We start from the raw sequence: 24106 nt of genomic DNA, 5'->3' as shown, positions 1-24106 counted from the left end.
CATTAACGCAGTTTTGTGTAAAAAAGTATAAATATGGGCCTTAGTCTTCAACTTACCAAATGCAAGTGGTCAAGAAATATCTTTAGAAAGAGAGATCCCTTACCCTTCTTGGCCTCTTTCCATAGAAGTCCTTTTGTTCACTTTATGTGAAAATCTGCAGAAGCAGCAGAATTAACTTTCGCCAGTACAGGTGCCATATCTAACATTTTGACAGAAATATTACAACTTTCCTGTGCAGTTTCAAAGCTTCAGCTACCTTGTCAAAAGGCACTCTTGGGGATTGGCAGTCCACAGACAAAATACTCTGACACAGACCTACACCATGTGACCCAGAATTTTTGTTATCACATCCCTCTCTGGAGAGCCTAATTGTCAAAGCTTCGTCTGCTAAGTTGAATCCAAATGCTTTTCCTGGGACCCCTCCAGACAAAAAGTCTGAACTCTATGTGCCAAAAGTGTTTGCTTGTGGTAGCCTTGCTCTTCGCATGGTAAACACCACATGTTGCTTGGGTCACTAGGTCTACGCCCTGTCGATTTTAGCGAAATCAACTGTTTTTAATTTGCTTGACAACAGGAAAAGGTATTTCTACCATCCTGTAAATAATTATCTGATTCCTGAAGTGTGTCCTGGATTCCACAGACACTGTGGCTCAATCCATGAGTACACAGTCACTTTATGCAGCCACTGTTAGATGTGTTATACCAGATTGTCAGGGGGTGTCCGAGCAACCTTCCTGGACAAGTCCTTCATTGTTGAATGAATGGCTGTTTGGAGAGAAGGCCAACCCCTCCCTGCAGCACATCAAAGAGAACAGAGCCACAGCACATTTGCTGGGTCTGGCCTCCCCAGCAATACAATTTCCCTCCAGTACAAATTTGTTTAGGCTAATCTGGGACATAAGAGTACCAACCTTTTCAACCAGTGCAAATGCCCAAGATATGTAATGCTTCATTAAGTGAAAAGGTGGATGTAAGGGATACAAATGGAAGCAACAGGAGCAACTCCAATCCCCACCATTGTCCAGTCTATTTTACTACTTCCCTTTCATGCCGCCAACATTTAGTGGAAGGGTGTGGTTCTCCCGTTTCTTAACCAATCCACCAATTAGGGTAGCCCCATGGAGGAAAAGGGCACAGGGTTTTACTCCCTTTACTTTTTGGGCCTCATGAAGTATGGAGGCTTTAGACCTATCCGCGATCTTCATCTCTTGAATGTTTTCTCCTAGCAGGCCAAGTTCAAAACACCCGCTTGCAGGAGCTCCCCATGGTGCACCATGGTATCTCAGCACCATCTGTGATTGGGTCTGCCGTTTCGGCTGGTAACTGCACCTGGAGTTTTCACCAAGATGTGGTCGTAGTTGCAGCTTCTCTGTGGAGGTCAAGAGTCAATGTCCTAATGCACTTAGATGACTGGCTGATGAAAGCAGGGCCTTCTGCAATGCGTACTGAACAGCTTCACAGCACCATGACCATTCTCCTTGACTTTGGCACAACGATCACCACCCAGAAGCCTCATCTCATGTCCACATATAGTCTGACCTTCAAGGAGTATTGCTAGAAACAACCTGTGAAAAGGTTTGTTGTTCTCCTCACAGGATCACCAATATTCTAAATATGCATTCAATATTTCTGGCCCAGGAACTCAATCCTGTTCTTTAAGTCCTATACATATTGCCCGTATGTCCTCCTGCATCCCCTTGGTGGCTGTGCCCAATTGCTCCAACATCAGGGGAGTCTCTAGGTTTGGGTGCAGATCTAGGATTCTTTTCTTCTGGATCTGCACCGGTGGGTGGGTCCCTTCTATCCGACTGTGGTTTGGCCCTTCAATACTACGCAGTTCCAGGCTACCATGTTTTCAGATATTTCATCGTTTGGCTGGTACACTCATCTGGGCAACAGCCCAGGTCCATGTCATGTGCTGGAGCTGGGCGTGGTCAATCTTGTCATGAAGGTGTCTTTCCTTCTATCACGGGGAATGCCATTTAAGTTCTGTCAGACAACACCACAACCACAGTCCATTCCATTACATCAACAGACAGGGTGATGTGGGATAATGGGCCCTGTGTTGGAAGGTGATTTGACTACGAGAGTGAGCCCAGCAACAGTAGTGGCACACATTCTGGGTACACCAAATGAGAGGGAAGAAGCTTTGAGTCGCCTCTACTAAGCAGACCATAAGTGGTAACTTCTTTCCGAAGTGACAAACATTGTCTTCTCCCGATTGGTGTCCATGTATGTGCATGTGTGGATCTCCTCACCACAGCCCAGGTCATGAAGTGTTTTGTGCCATAAATTTCCCTCTGAATGGTGCCATGGGGGAAATGCCTTCAGTGACACCATTCAGAGGGTCACACGGCCTGCTTTATATACTTCCCAGAGACTGCTTTATGTACTTGTATTTCCCATGACCTAGATTCTATACAGAATCCTACAAAAGGAACAGAAGGATCGAGCACAGCTGATCCTGATTGCCCTGGGCCGTGTGATGAGTATCTGGTACACTGATCTGTTGGAATTCAGCTCGTAGGTCCCTCCTTCACCCCCTGGTGCAGGGTGGCCAGGGTCTTTACCCCAAATGCTGGAGCTACATGCACGGAAATTGAGTGGTGTGATCTAGAGACCTCATCTTAGTTGCCAGAAAACCTGCCACAAAAACCATTTATGTGTTTAGCTATAGTTTGTTCAGTAGTTTGGGTTGGAAGGCCTAAAGCCCTTTCATTCTCACCTTTCTGATGTGATACACTACATTTTCTCTTGCTCTTCAGGCCCCGTTGGTTTAAGAACCAATCTCAATGTTTACATCGATAAACAGTTTTTTTTGTGTCTTCCCATCCTCCTGTCCAGTAGTGGTATTTGTCTTTTAAATGGGCCAGTCCATTACTCTTCCATCCTTCTTTCCATCTCTTCATCCCACCGAAGAGGAAGACACTGCATAGACTGGGCATCTGGACACGTGTTTCCATATTCACCATACAGTAAAAGGGCAGAGCTGATGATCAGATCTTTGTGGGCTTCTTCAGAAGAAAAAAGAGCAAAGCTTTGACCAAGTACCCCATTTTCAATTGGGTTAGCGTTTGGATTGAGAGCTACTGTTCCTGATTCTCTGCTTGGCATTTGTAACCACTCCACCAGAGCCATGGCTGCTTCCATAGCTTTTCTCAAAGTCTGAAGGACAGCCACAAGGTCATCTATATATACTTCATAAATATTATTGTTTCGCAGCTCAAACTCCAAATAAAGGATATTTTGCTAGCCCTGTGTTTCCTGACTTCTTTGGCTATTGGGAATAAGGTGATGAATCTGCATGTAGGAGAAAAAGTTATCTTCAGTAACAATATTTTTCGTGGATACTACATTTGTCAATTCTTCACTGCTTGCCCTCATCCCCTTTGAGTTACTGCCCTCCTTAATAATATGCAAATGTATGTAAACATGTTATGCTGTATTGTCACTGTCATTTATGGTCTTTTGGTTCCTATTCGTCTGCTTTAAAAGGGTGTGGAAAAAGTATCAGGAACCAATCCATGTGTACTGAAGTCACATCTGAGGCTACATAGTGCCTCCAGGCAACACTGGTGAGGTGTTGCCTAGGAAAAATAGAGTTTCTGTATGAAGTCTGGCACTTCAAGGATATTCATAAATTGAGGAATCTACAGAAAGACATAGGCCCGGATTTAAGAAGTCCTAGCGCCTCCTTGCGCTACATTAGCGTCATTCTTATGATGCTAATGTGGCTCAACGAGGCCAAATTCGCCGCCCAGATTTACAAAGTAGCGCAATGCAAGCAGTGCACCACTTTGTTACCCCTTGCGCCACATTATGCCTGTGCCAAAATGAGATTCCACTGCACCATTTTTAGCAGCTATTTTTAACGCCTGCACAGAGCTTTTTAGTCAGACACACCATCATCGGAGGCTATTCCATGTGAACAATTCTGCAATTCTAGGCCAATCACTCTCCTTCAATCATTCAATTTGCCTTTGTTTTTTGTGTGCTTGCATGCCTTGCCGAAGAAAAGATTCAGCAGAAACCACATCATCAAACTTTCACACTTTAAAACTTTCATCTAAGACACCATCAAAAAAACATTCTTGTTGGAAATGACCCTCTCTGCAGGGTCACCCCCAAATATTTTGCCTTTTTCCCTCCCCTTTGTGTAGAATTCCATTTTGTTGGCCTTAGGACTCTGCGCGTTAGTGTGTGCGCAGTCCCTAAAACATGGTTCAACTGCCATATACCCGAATGGCATATTTAATTTACTTATAAGTCCCAAATAATGTGCACTAAATGTGCCCAGGACTTGTAAATTAAATGCTACTAGTGGGCTCCAGCACTGATTGTGCCACCCACTTAAGTAGTCCTTTAAACAATGTCTCAGGACTGCCATTGCAGAGCCAGTGGATGCAGTTTGAACTGCCATGTTAACTGACAAACTAACCCTTTTACCAGGCCCAATCCTTCCTTTTTAAAACATAGGTCACCCCTAGGGTTGGCCCTAGACAGAACCAAAGGTAGGGTGCAGTATATTTCAAAAGTTGGACATATACTTTTAAGTTTTACATGTTCCTGTACTGAAAAACTCTTAAATTCGATTTTCACTACTGCAAGGACCATCTCTCTCATAGGTTAACATTAGGATTATCTTATTACATCTTATAAGGGTAATTCACACTCTGAAAGAGATAGGTGTTTTGAGTTTGGTGTCTCTGGAATCACAATTTAAAATCACAACATATGGCTAATTGGGATTTTAAATTGTAATTCTGAAAAAATGACACTTTTAGAAAGTTGGCTTTTTCTTACTTTAGCCATTTGGTGCTTGCTGCCTGTCTCTGATTACTTGTCAGGGGTGGGTGACAGGTGGGCTTTGGGTATTCCCTCTAGACAGTGACGCACATTGGGAGCTTAGGTGTGACTTGATGGTCCCTGAATGGGCTATCAGAACACAATAGGAGGGAGGAACTGGCCACTGCCTTACACTTACACCTGAAAAGTCTGTGTCCCCCCCCCCCCCCCCCACAAAGAGCTGTGTATCCCTCAGAGTGAACCAGGATCCAGGGCAGGAAGGGAGGAACACTGTGCACCTTAAAGGCACCACTGGGTATAAGAACTGGCCCTCAAACCCTTCCACTTCAGTATACTTGTGGACCTGTTTATATTCTGCCAGAAAGAAGGACTGCCCTGCTGCTTAAGGACTGCCACTCTGCTGGGCTGCTGCTCTGGAAGAACTGCTTCCTTGCTGTGCACACCTGCTGCCCTTCTTGCCTGGGTGAGAAGTAATGGACCCGCATTACTTGAACCCAACACCCAGAGTGACTCCAAGGGCCAGCTGACTGGTCTCCTGTTTTCCTGAAGTTTCAGGGACGCAAAATACTTCCAACTCCCTTGCTACACCAACTGTGAGTCTTGCTCCGTCAAGTGGTGCCAATTCAGTCCTGGGCCCTTGGAAGTTGGTAGAAAGTACTGCTCTAGCCAGAACCAATGCATGGCCATGATTGCAAGGGACAGAACTGGCACATCTCCCCATTGCATGGATTGGAACCAGCTCATCACCTCTACTGTGGGGATCAACTCTGATGCATTGCCACTGCTGCAAGGACAGAACCGGTGTATCACCTTCAGAACTGCGTCACCTCGAAGCCACTGCATCGCCGCCGCTGCTGCTGCATGTGGAAAATTAACGCATCTCCTTTACTGCGTGAGGGGAAAAATATTTCAAAAAAGTAATTAAAAAAAAGAAGATGAATCTCCTCTGCGGCAGGAATCGACACCTGCACATCATCTTATTTGCACTCCGCATCTTCACTGATGCAATCAGGATTAATGTACTTTTGTTCAGCAGGCCTCACTGGGTCCCTGTAGCCTCCCTGTGCTCCATCGTGTTTGGCCTGAACTCTTGACTTTGTCCCGGTCCAGCGCAACCAGATGTCCCAAGTAAGTGCTTATTGCTTCTAGGCATTATTTTGCCTTTATTCTTTAAAAATTCCCAACTCAAGTTTTACTTATCGGATATTGTCCTTTTGGTCTTGTTTTATTTATTAAACTAAGGCCCTGAGTTATACTTTTTGATGCCAACCTGCGCTATCGCAGGTTTGCGTCAAAAAGTTTAACGCCGGCTACCGCCATTCCTAGACGCCAGCCAGGCGTCATACATTTAAGGAATGACATTAGCCGCCGCTAAGGCCCGGTTAGAATCAAAATAAATTACGCTAACCGGACAGGGGAGGCACAGGGAAGAATGGGGGTTGTGCGTCAAAGAATGGTGCAAGTCAGTTTAGCGTAAAAGATATTGACTCTAACCTGACTAGCGTCAATTTTTGACGCACAACCCCAATGGACATGACTCCTGTCTTAGCAAAGACAGGAGTCATGCCCCCCTGCCAATGTCCATGCCCAGGGGCCATTGGGCACAGTGCCATGTAGGGGGGCCCAAGTTAGCCCCCCGTGGCACTTAAAAAAAATAATTTGAAAAACTTACCTGGACTTACCTTAGGTGGGTCCCTCATCCATGGGTGTCCTCCAGGGGTGGGTGAGGGTGGCAGGGGGTGTCCCTGGGTACAGGGAAGGGCACCTGTAGACTGCTTCCATGGTCTCCAACCATGGAAGTGAGCCCACAGGTAACCTAATGCCTGCCCTTATCCAGGCGTTAAATAATGGCGCTAAACAGGCTTAGTGCCTTTATTTAAGACCCTCCTCCTCCCGTGCGTAATATTTGCACGGGAGGATAAATAAGGCGCAAATGCCTTAAAGTCATTTTTTGCCCAGGAACACCTACCTTGCATCTCATTGATGCAAGATAGGTTTCCACAGTAAAAAGTGTAAGGTCCATAACTTTGATGCTAGACAGGTCTAGCGCCAAAGTATAAATATGGATTTAAGTTTGCGCTGGATTTGCGTACATATGTTTTACAGAAATCTGACGCAAACAGAGTATAAATATGCCCCTAAGTTCTATTTTTCGAAACCAGGTGTGGTTCCTTTTCGTGTGGTGTTTTCACTGTTTTGCTGTTTGAAGTGTTGCACAAATACTTTACAAATTGCCTCTTAAATTAAGCCGGCCTGCCTGCTCCATGCCAAGGTACCAGAGGGTGAGCACAGGTTAAGTCAGGGTGTGTTTGTAACTTACCCTGACTAGGATTGTGGTTCCTGCTTGGACAGGGTGCGTACCTCTGCCAACTAGAAACCCAGTTTCTAACAATTCTGTATACAGATTACTATCCATCTAAATCGGTACTCACTTCTTTGATCTCAGAAGAATGAAATACTGATTTCACCACTGTATATTTGAAACCTGTGGCATGCAAATCGCATACAGATCTCAGCAATGAGTACTTAACCATGAACATTTTGGTAGGCATCATACAGGTTTGTCAGCCATCACATGAGAGCATTTATCACAGGGCACCAGTGGATAAGATCTTTCTCTGTTCCTAAAAATGGCATGCATATTTGTGGCAAAGAATATTGCACCAGTCCATGATATTGCCTTCCCCCACTCCCCCCCGTGAGTTCTCATGCCAGGTTATAAAGTATTTTCCTTTCCACCAAGTGCAGGAATGGGGGCTCAACTATAACCACATCACCTGCTTCTACTCATGGTCTAATACACAGAATAAGCATGCACAGGACTGACGTTGCCACCCCAAAGATAATGGGAGTGACAAAGTAGGATAATGTCTGCAGAGTCTAGATGATAGGAGATCCCCCAGAAGAAGACGCCCCATTCCCTCTTCCGTTATTTAGTGTTCTCTAAGTGCACCATTGACTTAAATGGTGTTCCAGCAGGGCAAACGTGACCCCCCACACCCATTAAATCACATGATCCCTTTTCCATAACTTGTGTCCTCTCTTTCCTTTATTAATCGTGCAAGTAGGAATCACTTATTGTCTTCCACTAGGTGTCGCTTCCCTAAGCGAAAGTTACGAAACCCTGTGTCCTTTCCTTCCTGGGGTGCGCACAAACACACACTAATAAGTTACTTAAAATATACATTGGACCATTAACCATGATAATTGGCAAAAACAATGTTTTCCAAACGACAGTGACATTTACTTGTTCTTTAAGTATCTCAGCAGACAGGTCAACAGCCATCATCATGACCATGGATACACCTGTCATGCAATGACAAAGAGCATCTGAAGGAAAGAAGGGATTGCTGTAGGGAATTAAGGTTCATATGCTATAATTTAGCATTCAAACTCACCATTTTGATGTTAGGGATTAATTGCAACATGAGTGACATGTGATATACGCAGGGGCAGTTTCTCCATTAGGGCTCAGGGGCTACATCCCACTGAAATTCCCCACACACTCCTGCACAAATATTGAATAGATCAATTAATTTAGAGATACGATTGTACCTCTAAACAAATCGATGTTTTTAGGTCTGTGTTGTCTGTCCCAGGCTGCCTGTCCCACCTCGCTCTGAAGAAGGTGGGAGAAGCCAAGCAGTAAAATAACTTTATGAACTGTGATGCACGACGCAGGGCATACCGCTCTAAAGTCCTTCTTTGACACTGTAGTCTATGGTAGTATCCACTGTAGGTCAGTCATGCTTTCAGCATCACAGTTTCAGAAGTCAGAGTCTCCGTCCCTGCGTGAAGGCAGCCATTCATCATTCACAGGATTAGATCCCATCCTCTTCCATTCCTCACATGTACGAGAGGATGCAAGCATGTGTAATTTGGTGCCTTGTCCTTGGTAACACTAAGCGTTATAATGCTAATCTTGTGTCATGTATATTGTGCTGAAACCCCTAGTCATGCTAACCCCCCCTTACTGTGAAACCCGTAGAACTGCTGTATTTTTCCCCCGCAAAATTGATTCGAAAGACAAGCAGAGTTTTTGATCCCTTGCGAAGCTGATCCAAATACAACAGGTGAAAAATGTGCTTATATCAAAGACAGTTATTTGCTGTATGGCGATAAAAATAGCCCCATTTTCGTGCCTTTAACGTTTAGTGCCAAAAACATGGATTGATTTATGAACAATGAATGTTAAAAAGGTCAAAGCAATACATGTCAGTGATTTAGTTCCTCTTATTTCACGTTTTACTTAATTTTGTGTTCCACAAGTGTCAGCTATTTTATCATGTTGTGTTTTTGTATTTTTGCTGTGCCTCTTATTACTCTTGCAGTTTGAGCCATGCCAGGTGTTTACGAGGGGCTTTGACTGAGAGCTCTGACACTGAAGCTGAAGTCAAAGCAAAGTGCCTGCCAGTGGGTTGGCCACTCTGCAGAGCACACGGAACAATGGCCATGCATTCCAACTGCAATTGAAATTCTGTGGAATTGTGTGTGAAGGAAGTACACAGACGCCAGAATACGTGCAAGGCAAAAGCAAATAAATTGCTTAAATGAGAGCAATGTATGTTTGAAAGTGGTGATGTGAGGGAGATGCGAGGAAGTGCATTCAGGGAAGAGTGAAAAGAGGGTGCTGAAGAGGAAAAAGAGGAGGTTGAAGGTGTGCAGACGGACAAGACATGCTGAGTAAAAGACATACATATCTATCATAAAGCGCACATAACTGAAGGCCAAAACTCCTTGCATAGGCCTCAATACTATTTAATTCACAGACCCACAATTCCAGAATTTAAACATTTCCAATGTTAATTAACAAAGCATTGTTGATACATAGTTATCTTAAACAGCTAACAACTATTGACAAAACCAATTGTACTGACATGTGTAAGTGTATATCACTCGTGTTATATATCAGGATGCAGTTACATATCAGAGAGAAACCAAAATTGGTGGCACACTACGGTTATGTATTTAACATGTTTCCTTTTAGAGACCCCCCCACACACTTTTTTCATCCTCCTTAAAAAGCTGTTTGCACATATTTCTATAAGACCGATTGCTTCCCAAAGCCTAGTTAAAGCATTTTCTTTAAAGATAATGCTGCATGCAGTGCAAGGCACTGGGCAAGCACACACTTTAAAGGCTGGAGTTGTCATGCTGTACAATTTGCATGTTCCAGTAACTGTTGAACATATTAATGCAGTAAGATATGGAGCATATTTTAATGTTGTCAATATTTCACCACTGGATTTAGGATTAGGGATCATGTCATGTTTTGTATGAGCTCTGAAGCAGCCTCCTTACTTCTTGACCATTACACAATATCTGCAAACATATTCAGTAGTATCACACATGCAAATACCAAAATAATATTTAGATGTCTTTTTAATTTATTGTTAATAAGGTCACGTGATTTTGGAGATGCGTGCACCATGCATGTTTTTTCTTGAACCACCGGTGTGGAGCGAGTAACATGAACGACCGCCTCTCTTCCTCAAATAAAAGGAGAAGTTAGTTAAGAAACCAAAGTCAATTCTCATTTGTTTAATAGGTTTTCATTTTGAGGGGTTTCTAAACTCAGCTGCCCCTTTATACATGAACTAGATCAAGTGATATCTAAATGTTGTTTTGTCGTTTATAGAATGTGCTGCCTGCATAGATTTAAAAGGGTGTTAGCTTGGTGTGTTATGAATGAAGGATCACAGCTAGAAGGTGGAGAGAAATGTCCAACCCTTACCTCCTCTAGCCCAGACAACTGTCAAGCAGTGCCACAGTATGTAAGGCCTGCTCTGCGGTGTCCTGAAGTAATGCCCAGCATATGTACCTTGTTTCACCTCAGAGAGCAACCCTTCACTTTTTCAGTTTCACCTTCGAGAGTGACTTTCACAGTGGAGAAGTGTGGCACAATGATTAGAGCGGCAGACCCTGATGCAGAGATCTGGCCCGGGTCCAGGGTTCAATTCCCGCCTTGGCGGGTCTTGGGCTCATTTCCCTTGGACCAGATAATTCTCGCCTCGCTTCATCTAATTAATGGGTCCCACTCTGTAACTCTGGGCAATAGCTTTCTTAATCTCCGCAACGGCCCTGACAGCGCTAGGATGCCTGGCTTCACCCTGGGGGTTGCCCAGCAGTGGGCACCTCACAGGGAAAAGCCAGGAGGGCTTCCACAGCGGTATGCGTACAGCGCCTTGAGACCCTAACGGGTGAGTAGTGCGCTATACAAGTGCGAAGTTTACATTTACCTTTCACTTATCCAGTCTCACTTCAGAGAGCGCTCCTCACTTATTCAGTCTTACCTAAGAGAGCCCCTCCACTCATCCAGTCTCACCTTCCACAAAACCCCTTCACTTATCAAGTCTCACCTCAGAGAGCTCCTTCACTTATCCAGTCTCACCTCAGAGAGCCCCTTCACTTATCCAGTCTCACCTCAGAGAGCACCCCTTCACTTCAATCAATCAATATTTGTAAAGCATGGCTACTCACACGAGGGTCTCAAGGCACTGGGGTGAGAGGAGGGGCCTCATCCAAAGAGCCACATCTTGAGGTTCTTCCTGAAGATGGTGAGCGATTGGCTTTGTCTGAGGTGCAGGGGGAGGTTGTTCCAGCTCTTTGCTGCAGTGTAAATGAAAGCTCGTCTTTCGGTGGTGGTTTTGCGGATGTGAGGGATGGTGGCCAGGGCCATTTGGGCAGAGCGGAGGGATCTGGTGGGGGTGTGGAAGGAGATGCAGTGGTTCGGGTAGGCTGGTCCTGCATTGTGGTATTGGGAGATGTGTTCTCAGCTAGGGAGGTCCAGAATGAGTCTGGCGGCTGCGATCTGGATGAGTTGAAGTTTTTTTGATGTTCCTAGTTGAGGTGCCTGCATAGAGGGCGTTGCCGTAGTCGACCTTTCTAGTGACTAAGGCGTGGGTGACTGTCCTGTGACAGTCTGCTGAGATACATCTAAAGATCTTCCGAAGTTTGCAGAGTGTGTGCCAGCAGGAGAAGGCAACAGAGTTTACCTGGCGGGTCATTGATAGGGAGGAGCCAAGGATGATTCCTAAGTTGCAAGGGTGCTCAGTCAGTGCGGGGGGGCGCTGAGAGATGTGGGCCACCAGGAGTTGTCCCAAGCTGAGGTGGCGTTTCCCAAGATGATGAGCTCAGTCTTATCGGAGTTGAGTTTGAGGCAGTTTTCTCTCAGCCAGGTAGTGACAACTTCCATTCTAGAGTGAAAGTTCCTTTTGGCGGTGTCCGGGTCTTCAGTGAGGGAAATGATGAGTTGTGTGTCATACCGTGGCTTCTGATGATGGCAGCAAGAGTATACATTGAACACTTTGAGACTCAGTGAGGATCCTTGGGGGACTTCGCAGTTGACTCCTGTGGGTCTGGAAGTGTAGGGCGGGAGTCTGACCCTCTGAATCCTCCCGGAGAGGAAGGAGTGGATCCATTCCAGGGCTCTCTGCGGATTCCTATGTCATTGAGTCTGATGCGTAGTGTTGTGGGAGACGGTGTTGAAAGCTGCTGAGGGATCTAGGAGTATAAGTGCTGCGGTGTTGCCGCGGTCTACGAGTAATAGGATGTCGTTGGTGGCTGCCAGGAGGGATGTCTCCGTGCTGTGGTTTCTGCGGAAGCCGGACTGGGAGTCTCATCTCAGAGAGCCCCTTCACCTTCCCAGTGTCACCTCAGAGAGCGCCTCTTTACTTATTCAGTCTCACCTCCGACAGCGCCCCTTCACTTATCCAGTCTCACCTCAGAGCTCCTCTTCCCTTTTCCAGTGTCACCTCAGAGAGCCCCGTCACTTATCCAGTCTTACCTCAGAGAGCACCCCTTCACTTATACAGTCTCGTCTCAGACAGCGCCCTTTCACTTATGCAATCTCACCTCAGAAAGCCCCCTTCACCTATCCAGTGTCACTTCAAGGAGTGCCCCTTCACTTATCCAGTCCCTCAGAGAGCCCAGTCACTTATCCAGTGTCACCTCGGAGAGCGTCTTCACTTATCTAGTGTCACCTCAAAGAACATCTTCTCACTTATTCAGTCTCACATCAGAGAGTGCCCATCCACCTATTTAGTGTCACCTCGGGGAGTGCCCCTTGACTTATCCAGTGTCACTGCAGGGACCGCCCCTTCACTTATTCAGTGTCCTTCCACTTATCGAGTGTCACCTCAGAGAACCCGGTCACATTTCCTGTAAAAGGGTGCTTTTACCCTGGACAAGGAATTCAAGAGGCTGGATAGCTTAGGAAAGAAAAATGTTTCTTTCACTGGCCTTGCATTGTGGTCGGAGAACACCACATGCTTTTGGGCCACTACTCCCACACTCAGTGGAACACGGTTGTGCACATGCTGCCACAGGTCCCACATGAGGCCCAGGCCATTCTTTCCCAAGTGGTCAAGAACAGGAGAGACGCAGCCAAGTTCACCATTAGGTGTGTTTTGAACACAACCGACGTGCAAGATAGAGCGGTTTCCTTGACAGTGGAGCTTTGACCCCATGTCTGGCTGAGAACATCTGGGTTTTCAGGGGATGTCAAGCCTAACCTCATAGATATGTCCTTTGATGGTACCCGTCTCTTCGCAGACAAGGCAGACTTGCCACTGGAGCACTTTAAGAACTCGCAGGCTTCAGCCAATCGTTGGGGATCTCAACTGCCCACGGCATCCCCAGTCTGCGTTTCACCCCTTTTGTGGATACAGAAGGGGCATTGAACCACACCAACCCTATGCCAGGTACCGCCCTGGCAAGATTTCTAAGCTTTGCGTGGGCACGGTTTATACTGACCCTGAGGTTCAGGTAGCCACATGCCTGCTACAACCACCACCACCACCACCACCCCAGCAGCTGCAGCCCCTAAGCCCTTTTAATCTTGCCATATAAGATCATGGGCATCCAGTTGGTGGCAGAATCAGCCGTGATCTCCACCACTGGCAGTCCATAATATCGGAAAGGTAGGTGCTACAGATCATTTTGAGGGGCTTCCCCTCCCCGCCAATTCTACCCTCCCCTATACCTCCAATGCACAATCAGGTGACAGCTCTCTTGAACAAAGGGCCATAGAAAGGATTCGGATATAAGAGGTAGGCAGTGGTTGCTATTCCCGCTACTTTCTGATACCCAAAAAGAACAAAGATCTTCGACCCATCCTACATCTGAGAACCCTCAATCATTTCCTCAAAAATGAAAAATTCAAGATGCTCACATTGGCTCAGGTCTTGTCTACCCTAGACAAAGGAGACTGGATGGTAGCGTTGAACTTGCAGGATGCGTATGTCCATATGCTCATCCCGCCTGCCCACAGATGTTACCTGCAGTTTACAGTAGGTCACAAGCACTTTCAATTCACTGTGCTCCTCTTTGGCCTTACCAGCACCCCTCAGGTGTTCATTAAGGTGATGGCTGTGGTTGCGACTCATATGCGGAGATCAAGGATACCAGTCTTGCCCCATCTCGACAGCTGGCTGTTGAAGGGGAGCTTGCCCCAGGTCGTCGTCTCCTACCTTCAGACTACCGGAAACCTCCAGCAGTCGAAGGTTAACCATCAATATGCCAAAGTCACACGTGACTCCCTCTTAGATTCTTTCTTTTATCAGAGCTGTTTCGGACACAGTGCAGTATCTTCCCAAGCAGAGAGTCCAGTACATTCAGGCAATGATACTGGTGTTCCAGCCTCTGTCCTGGATTTTGGTGAGAATGACTCTGGAGCTGTTGGGCCTCATAGCCTCCTGCATCCTGCTGGTGACATGCCAGATGCCATATACGGGCTCTGCAGTGGGACCTGAAGTTCCAGTGGGCTCAGCATCAGGGAAATCTCTCTGGCATGGTCCAGATCTTGGAGGGAACTGAAAACGATCAGCAGTGGTGGCTAAGGAACAACAATTGGGTCAGAGGCAGACCCCTCTCACTTCCCCAATCAGACCTCACAGTAGTGACAGATGTGTTACTCCTGGGGTGGTGAGTATATCTAGGAGAATTGGAGATCAGAGAGCTCTGGTCTCCGGCAGTATCTGGACTCCACATCAACATGATGGAGCTCTGTGTGACCCAACTGGCACTGAAAGCCTTTCTACCCTCCATCAAAGGAAGGCTGGTGAAGGTGTTCACAGATAACACCACTGCCATGTGGTACTGAAATAAAACAGGGTGGGCTGGGGTCATGGACCCTTTGTCAAAAGGTCCTATGTCTCTGGACATGGCTGGAGCAGCAGGACATTTCTCTGGTGGGTCAACAGCTGGCAGGTTCGCTGAACGCCAGAATGGACAAACTCTGCCATCCATGCATAGCGGATCATGAGTGGGGTCTCCATCCAGAGGTAGCGTGAGGTCTCTTTCAGCTATGGGGGAGCCTTGGTTAGATCTGTTTGCTCTGCTGAGAACGCCCAGTGTCAGCAGTTTTGTGCATTGGAGTTTCCAAGGTGGTAATCGCTCGGAGGAGCTTTTCATCTTGAGTGGAGCTCAGGCCTCCTGTACACCTTTCCACCCATACCAGTCCTGCCCAGAGTTCTTAAGAAGATCAGGAATGATTGGGCTCAAGTCATCCTGGTGGCTCCAGACTGAGGACAAAGAGTCTGGTATCCCAAGCTTTTGAACTTGACCATCGATCCTCCGATCAGACTGCCCGTTTGGGAGGATCTTCTGTCGCAGCAGCCAGGGAGGGTCCTCCACCCAAACCTGTCAACTCTCTGTCTTCTTGTGTGGAGATTGAGTGGCAGTTCACAGCTTTTGACCTTCCTCCCGAAGTCTAAAGTCATTCTGGCAGCCAGGCGTCCCTCTACCAATACTGTATATAGTTGTTTATGGAAGAAATTTGTAATATATTGTGCAGGGAAATCTATCGACCTATTTCTGCTTCTCTCTCGGATGCCCTTCTTTTTATTCTAACCCTTGCCCTGCAGGGTTCTGCTTTGGATACTCTGAGGGGTTACCTTTCTGCTCTGTCTGCCTGGCCAACTCTCCTTAACTAAATCCCCTAGTATCTATAGATTTCTGAAGGACCTTGTACATATGTTCCCCCGTCGCCTTTTCATTATGCCTTAGTGGGCCCTTAATTTGGGTCTTACTTTTTTTTTTGTGTGCGCTCCTTTCGAGCCTCTACACAATTGTCCCCTCCTGTTGCTCACAATCAAAACAGCATTTCTTGTGGAAATAACTCCTGCCCGGAGGGGGAGTGAGCAGCAGGTTTTGTCATCCAAGCCTCCCTACTTGAATGTGTTTCCAGACAAGCTGGTGCTTCACATTAGGGCTTCTTTCCTACCTAAAGTGCTAACACCATTTCTGGCCAGTCTGTCACCTTGCCCACTTTCTATGCACCTCCACATCCCTCTAAAGAGGTGCAACTCCACCGTCTGGAGGGTTGTCGTTCTACCTTAAGCACACCAAAGAGTTCCAACTCTTTGTGGGGTATGTTGGTGGGAAGAAAGGTCAGGCGGTGCAGAAACAAACTATCTCCTGATGGGTCATTCTCTGCATCAAATCTGCTTTGGCTAAGAAGCAACCCACTGAGGGCTTGCTGGCCTGTTCCACCAGGGCCAAAGCTGTGACCACTGCGTTAACACATTGAGTCCCAGTCGTGGACATCTGCCAGGCAGCAACATGGGCATCACTGCACACGCTCACCAGAAATTACTGCCTGGATGGTCAGGTGCGCAGGAATGGGGATTTCACCCATTCCGTCTTGCAGGACCTCCTAGTTTAGATAACTTGTCCACAACCCACCACCAGGGATGGTATTGCTAGGGTATCTATTCAAGGTAAGGAATATGTGGCTAGAAGTCTCTATCAGATGAACAAGTTACTTACTTTCGATAATGCCTTATCTGGTAGAGACAATACCTAGCGGCAGATTTCTTACCGACCCACTCATCCTGCCTGCTCAGTGGACAGTTTTCTAGCATTAAGGATACTCCCTTTCAGGGCCATAGATTGGGCACACCATTGTCAGTGCACTTCATGGCTCCTGGCATGAAAAGTTGTGAGAAAGTAACTGACGTCAGCATGCAGAGGTAGTGACTATATAGGTAACAGCAACTTCACATCCAGGGCAGAAGACGTTGATGATGCCATACAAAGCCAATTGATGCCACCTACCGGCGCACAGGGGTACTGCTCACGAAAAATCTTCTGGATCCAGTCTGCCACCTGGGAAATTCAAAGGTAAGGAATCAGCAGCTAGATATTGTCTCCACCAGATAAAGCATTACTGAAGGTAAGTAACTTGTTCCTATGAATCACACTGAGAGGTCAGACACTAATTTAGACTTGTGTCCTCATTACCATGCAATACAAAAGATGACACTGCACATTTGTAGGTGTAGGGCACGAAGAACCATTAGCAATAATACATCTTTGCAAACAACAAGACTTCATAGCTGTCTATCAGTAAACACATTTCGGCAGTAACTGACACCTTACAACAGTGAGACAATAATGACACACTACTTAATGTATGAAGAGAATGCTTTAAGAAGCTAGGCACTCTTTACACGAAGGGAGAAGCAACAGAACAAAGACTGAAATAAAGCAATGAATAATAGATGAGAAATGAATGAGAGGAAGAAAAGAAAGAAAGAAATGAAGGAAGAGAAAAAGTAAATAAGAGGGAGGAAAGGAAGGAAGCAAGAGAATGAGAAAGAAATTAAGAGAAGATAGAAATGCAAGAAAGAAGGAAAGGAAGAGGCAAAGCCAGTGAAAAAAAGAGAAAAAGAAAATGATATAAGAGAAAAATAGTAAAAAAGAGTGAATCAGAGAGAAAGGAAGGGAAAGAAAAGAGGTGGGGTGGAAGAGTATGAGAGGGAAGGAGAAAGAAGAGAATGAAAGAAGATAATGAAAGGAAAAGGAAAGGAAGAATGTACAAGAGAAAAACAAAAAAGAAACAATGAGAGAAAAGACGAGAGAAGGCAGAATAACAAACAGAAAAAAAAGAACAAGAATAAAAAGGGGAAAAAAGAGAAAAAGAAAGAATGGAAAAATGAACAGAAACTAAACAAAGAACCAACAAAGCAGAAAAGCAAAATAATAAAAGAAATACAGGAAGAAGTGAAAGGAGAGGGAGAAAGAAAAAAATAGAGATAGAAAAGGGTAACACTGAAACGAGAGAAAAAGAAGAAAATGACAGAGTAAAGAAGAGCCAGTAGAGTACAGGTTGAGAAGAAAATGTTTAAAAAAACTGATTGAGAAAGACAAAGTGAAAGAAAGAAAATCAAGCAAAGAGATTAAGGCAGGAGGGAATGAAAGAGGGGAAGAAAAAAGTAACAAAGAAAGTGAAAGAAAGAAAAGTCATTGAAAAAGACAGGCAGGAAGAAAAAAGAAAGGATACAAAGAAGAGAAGTTGAGAAAGGTGGAATGAAAGAAAAAGAAAGACGGAGAAAGGAGAGAAAGTGGGGAGAAACAAGAACAAAAAATTGGAGAAAGGAGAGAAAGGAAGCAGACAAAAGTAGTAACTAGGAATATTCTAACTTTTGATCTACCAGCGAAACATCCACCTTTCGTACTTAGAACATTACCGCTATACACAACTGAAACATTGGGCGCTCCAACCAGATGTTGGAATACTTGACACTAGAAAACTTACTCCTATTGAACAGTTTGGTAAAAGAGCACGGTCCACTGGGAGAAACATGTCCTTCCAGTATGACTTGCTGCCCACAACACTTTACCCCGCAGCCCCGCCACATCGTTCTTTGGAAAGATGCATTTTGGGGGAAAGGGGAGTGACATGGGGGAATTCCTGAAGCAAAGTCGAGAAAACTTTGGAGGGGGCTTTCGGGGTGATTTTCAAAACTTTGGAATCACAGGTGGGCCTTGGTGTCCTACAGCTCCAGGTTACTGCCTGCCGCCACGCGTACAAGGGTGTCCGTAAGTTTAAGATTATGTCTCTCCCCTCTGCTTAAGACTCTCGAACGCAACGTCTCCAGTAGCCGCCATATCAATAGGTCAAGCCATGTCAAACCCCTGTATCCTAAAAAAAATGTCTTCATTGTTTTCTCAGTTTCTATCATTGTTGTTTGTTATTGGTGTTGGGATGTGGGATTTGATTTTGAGGAGGGGGGGGGGGGGCGGGGTTCCCACGGAAAATGTTTATTGCTTGGTATGTTTAGGTGTGATAGCATTTTCAATCCAGATCTGTGATGATTCAGAATTGATCCCTCGTCCGAAGGACACTGCAATGCAATGGCTTCTTTATGGTACAATGATGGGAAATGTATTGCATGTTCAGCTCTTACTTGATGTGTAAAATCCAATAAAATGAGTTTTGATTAAAAAAAGTAGTAACTAAAAAAAAAAAAACAGAAAGATTAACAAAAGTAAAAGAAAGTAACAAAAGAAAGAATCAAAGAAGTAGTGAAAAAGAAAATGAAAGAATAGGGAAAGAAGAAAAACAAAATAGCGCAGACTACCTGGTCATTTTCCGCTTCCCAGCCGCGCAGTGTTTTACAGTGCTGCCGTAGCATTTGGCAGTTGCAAATTGTCAAACCAGTTAACAGGAAATTATCGTGTGCAAACTAAGAAGTAGCCTGAGAGCTACTGGCAGCTCGTGATCAACCTGTTGTTGACCCCTGGTGTAGTGTGTCAGTTGGTCTGTAAACTTCTTATACTAGCTACCATCCCACGCATCTGGAAAGCCACCGCCGGAGGAATAATTTTCACATGCCTCACAGCTAAGAGCTGGAACAACCTGCCCACGCACCTCAGACAAAGCCCATCACTCACCCTCTTCAGGAAGAAGCTCAAAACATGGCTTTTCGAATAAGGCCCAGACCCACCACCAGCACCTTGAGACCCTCACGGGTGAGTAGCTGCGCTTTATAAAAACTGATTGAGTGATATACTAACAATAACTGAAAAACACTTATCGAGAACTGAATACAGAAGCATGGACCTTAGACGTTAAACAGAAGAGAAAAACATTGCCAAAGCCAAAAGAACTCACCTCTGCAACCTATTGATTTTGTCAGTTTTTAGCCATATTGTACAGCATCCCCAGTGCTGAGCACAATGGTTAAAATAATAAGCTTAACAAAAAAACAAAAGGCACTATGATGTTGCGGTGGTGTCATTTTGTAGGCACGCACACCATGCTTGCATGTGCCTACAAAATGCTGCAAGTTATTTTTTTTCTTGAAGCACAAGTGTGGGGTGAAAAACGCAGAGGACCAGAATGGGGAGGAAATAGTATCGCAGAGTGGGCTGAGGTAATGGGCGACAGAGGGGGAGGAGGGTGTGGCTCTAAGAAGCAACTGGGAGGGCAGGGGAAGCAACACAGAGGGCAGAAGCAGCGCAGTGGGCGGCGCTAGGGTGGAGACACATTGAGCATGAGAGCAGTGTCGAGTGCAGGAGAAGTAAAGAGGCAGAAAGGAAAAAGTGCAGGGGGGGGGAAGAGAAGCACACAGGTCAGAAAACAATACTAGGACGCATATGATGGTGGGCACATCACAGAGGGTACAGAGAGAGGAACACAGCAAGACAGCGCAACATGGAGCTTGGGGCAGTCAAGAGAAGTACTAGAGGAAGACAGCTGGAAAACACATGCACTCTCAAGGTGCTCAAGTCAAAAGAAAACAGTGAGCAATGGAATGGCAAAAGTAAAGGGGCAATGCTCCAAGGGAGGGGACAGACAAGCTGGACCAGACAAGCCATCAAATAAGAAGCAAGTATAATGAGAGTGACAGGAAAGCCGACAGATGTGAAGCAATGGGTGGGCTCCAAATCCATATATTTTTTTCATAAGCCCACATTATGTCTTGCAATAGACAGCTCATGCATGGTCCAGTGAGCTCGACCTAAAACTGTATGTCTCAGAGCTGTACAATACGCAGTCCTACACTCAGTTTCCAACTTCCGCACTTCCCCAGATCGCGTGATCCATTGCTTTACTTCTCTATGTATCATTTTTCACAATCGTCCAAATTGAAAGCATATTGAAATAACTCCGTACTAGATCTGCCTTTACATAAACCTCATTTATGTTTACTATAAAATATTCTTGTTTTCCAATTAAAAACAATAGAGGCCACATAAAAACTGACACATTTTGAGTAACTGTTGGCACTTCCGCCATGAGAGTGTTCTTGAATGTTCCTTTTAGAAAAGAAATAACTTTCGATAAATTTCACTCAAATTAGTTATTTAATTGTACGTATTTAATTGAGACACAAAAAAAATGTTGAAAAAAACATTTTGAAATCATTATCAAATTCTCTCATGACATCTGCATCTTTCGATGGATCGGCTTGTGCTCTGGCACTTGGTGCCAAAACAGACCCCTAGCTCAGCTCTCTCCAAGGCTCTCCGTGTACCCCCCTCCGAAATGTAGTCTCCTACGCACTTGCTTGTGTCTGCCTCTTGCGGAGACCAGCCAGGCTCAAACAGCTGTGTCATTTTAGGGAGAGAGTCCGCTGGGTCTCTGATGTAGGTGATACGCTATTTGTTGTCCAAGCCCATGTGGTTTGTTGTTGTGTATCAGAGCGAGAGTGTCCATGTTATGTTATGTTATAAAGGTTTATATAGCGCCCAACTGCCAACGGCCTCGTAGCGCTTATACAGCCATAGTGATGACATACTGCTTAAAAAATTATTCAAGGGATTTAAGTTTTAAATAACCAGGTCTTCAATTCTTTTCTGAACAACATCTCTTGAGAGTTAGCTCTCAACTTGAGAGGAAGGTTATTCCAAAGTAGAGCACCTTGGTAAGCTACCGATCTTCCTCCCCATCTGGCTTTCCTCATGATTGGGACTTTAGCCAGATTAGCTGAGGAGGATCTAAGAGGTCTGGCTGGAATATAAACCTGAGCAAGAGTTTTCAGCATTTCAGGTCCCTTATCAAATATAGATCTGTGGACGTGGCACAGGGTCTTGAACTGAATCCTTTCTGCTACCGGGAGCCAGTGTAGAGAAACAATTCCTGGCCGTATTGAGTGATGTTTAGGGATATTTAGTAGCAGACGAGCCGCTGCATTTTGTACTCTTTGCAATCTCTGAATTACATATTTCGGGGAGCCAATGAACAACGCATTTCCATAGTCAATTCGGGCACCAATCAGTGCCTGGACAACCATTCTCCTCGCTGTGAAAGGTAGAATAGTTAAAACCTTCCTCAAGGTCCTTAGCAGAGCAAAGGCAGTTCCTGCTATTCTATTTGCATGTTGGGCCATTGAGAGAAGGGGATCAAGCCATACCCGAGGCTTTTAATCAAACCTTTAGGGGGGGAAGGGTCGATATTCCTCTCAGTATGCTGGAGTTAAAAGGGGGGATTTTATTTCCAAAAAACATAACCTCCGTTTTATCATCGTTGAGCTTTAGTTTACTATCAGCCATCCAGGTTGCAACTGCCTTCATACATGGGGCTAAGGCTAGGCCCATATCTGGATGGGAGTTAGAGAAGGAAACTATCAGCTGCGTATCATCGGCATAAAAAAATATGTTCAGTCCGAAGGGCTCAATTATGCCTGCTAATGGCCTCAGGTAAATGTTAAAAAGTAATGGACTCAAGGCCGAGCCCTGAGGAACACCACAACTACTAAAAGTGCTCCTAGAGATACATTCTCTGTCAAGTACCTGAAATGACCTTCCATATAAGAAGGAGCAAATCCAGTCTAACGCAGACCCGGCAATTCCACATCCTTGTACCCTTTCTATAAGGATTTTTAAGTCAACTGTATCAAAGGCCGCACTTAGGTCAAGGAGGATAATCGCGGTTTCCATACCTAAGTCCATCCTCTTCCTTGTCTCTTCTGTTATGGCAATCAAGGCAGTTTCAGTGCCATGTTTAGGTCTGAAACCCATCTGGGTCGGATGTATAAGATTATTTCCTTCCAGGAATGAGGATAACTGAGAGTGTACATGTTTCTCCGCCAATTTGGCGATTAGGGGCAGCAAAGAGATTGGTCTGTAATTACTCAGTATCTTGGGATCCAGGCTGGTACACACTGTAATGCAGAGACTACAATTGGTGTATTTTCAAGACATTGGGGCCAAGTTATATAGGCCTGTGCGATATGGACCCCCCTCCCCCAAACCTATCATTCATAATAAGTTCCCAATTTTCATTTTTATGGGCTAAAACGTGGGCTGGGCATGTGCTGTCAGGCGCCTTTCAGGACGCCAAGTGACAAGGTGTGAAAGAGCAATCAGGATTTCTAAAAGATGGACCTAGGTAGGCATCAGAGCAAAATCAAGCTGCCATTCAAATCAATCTCTCATTTCTCATACCAATAGCACCCAAGCATTGTAAAGGACAAAGCATAAAATGTCCTTTATTTGTTGAAAAACCTCCCTTTTTAAATGCACCAAGCAAAAGGTAAACAATTTTAAAATGTAATTTTATTACAAAGACCGAAGGAGAGTATTATGTATTTATTTTCTTAATTTAATAATCAGCAGTCAAGAACTACAAGTCCCAGAAACCCCGGGAGAAAAAACTACCAGACAGCATCACAATGGGTTGACCAATCCCACGTATAGTATGCACATAATCTTGACTGAGAGCAACCAGCCCTATTTTCTTGCTGCTTGCATTCAAGATAGGTACTCTGCTCGCATTACATTCTAAAAGTTATTTTTGTTACATCTTGTATACTGTATAATATTTTTTATCGTAATATTTATTAATTATATTCATACGAGCGTTGCTTACGGTCATTTTATGGTGTGGCCCGGTCGCTCCCGGTGATCCTCGAAAGTTCTATAACGTTCGTTGTGCCCGTTCTGAGGCATTCCTGCCTCAGGAAGCACGTCACAAGTTGCTCCAGTCAAGCCCTGCTGCCTCTGAGCTGAAGCTGCCCTCCTTTCATCAAGCCTTTCCGACCCCTGCTTGCAGTGGCGGCTGGTGAAGTTTGAGAGTGGTGGGGCTGGGCGTGGTGGGGAGCATGTTAGAGGGGCACAGAATTTTTTTCCGAGGCTAGTTGCCATCTCCTGTGCAAATTTTATTTAACAAAATTAGGACAAAATGATGCAGCGTGATTGAGTGTGCATACTGTATATGCTAGCCACATATACAAAATCCACTGAATAAAGTGAACAAAATTGACATGTATTTACACTATACTTTACAGACAATGTACACATAAACTGGGCAAGCACAATGTGCTTGCACAGTATGCCACACACGGACTGTACACACCCTATACAATATAAAGGCATGGCATCAATCAAAATAACTGCAGAGCAAGCCTCGAGTGCTAGAAATGTATAGAGACAGTACAGTAGTAACAGAGAGGCTCTTGTGCCCTGTTCAAAAGCGAATACTAATTAGGAACAAAGAAAAATTACATTAAACACTTTAGAACAAATTGGCTAAAGCAATTGCATAGCACTGGGCCTTCTTAATTCCAGC

General features: G+C 45.1%; 1 long non-coding RNA gene across 1 annotated transcript in view; it reads right to left on the bottom strand.

Annotated features, from left to right (window-relative positions):
- The window catches only part of LOC138265228 (uncharacterized), a 288749-nt gene that overhangs the window by 263819 nt on the left and 824 nt on the right, over positions 1-24106 (bottom strand). The window contains exon 2 of the long non-coding RNA XR_011199316.1: positions 16864-16914. This is a non-coding gene — a long non-coding RNA (uncharacterized lncRNA). The remainder of the gene's footprint in view (positions 1-16863; positions 16915-24106) is intronic.

This window comes from Pleurodeles waltl, chromosome 11, assembly GCF_031143425.1.
Source record: "Pleurodeles waltl isolate 20211129_DDA chromosome 11, aPleWal1.hap1.20221129, whole genome shotgun sequence".
Taxonomy (NCBI): Eukaryota; Metazoa; Chordata; class Amphibia; order Caudata; family Salamandridae; genus Pleurodeles; species Pleurodeles waltl.
The sequence above is the reverse complement of the archived record's forward strand: the minus strand, read 5'-3'. Positions and strand labels throughout refer to the sequence as shown.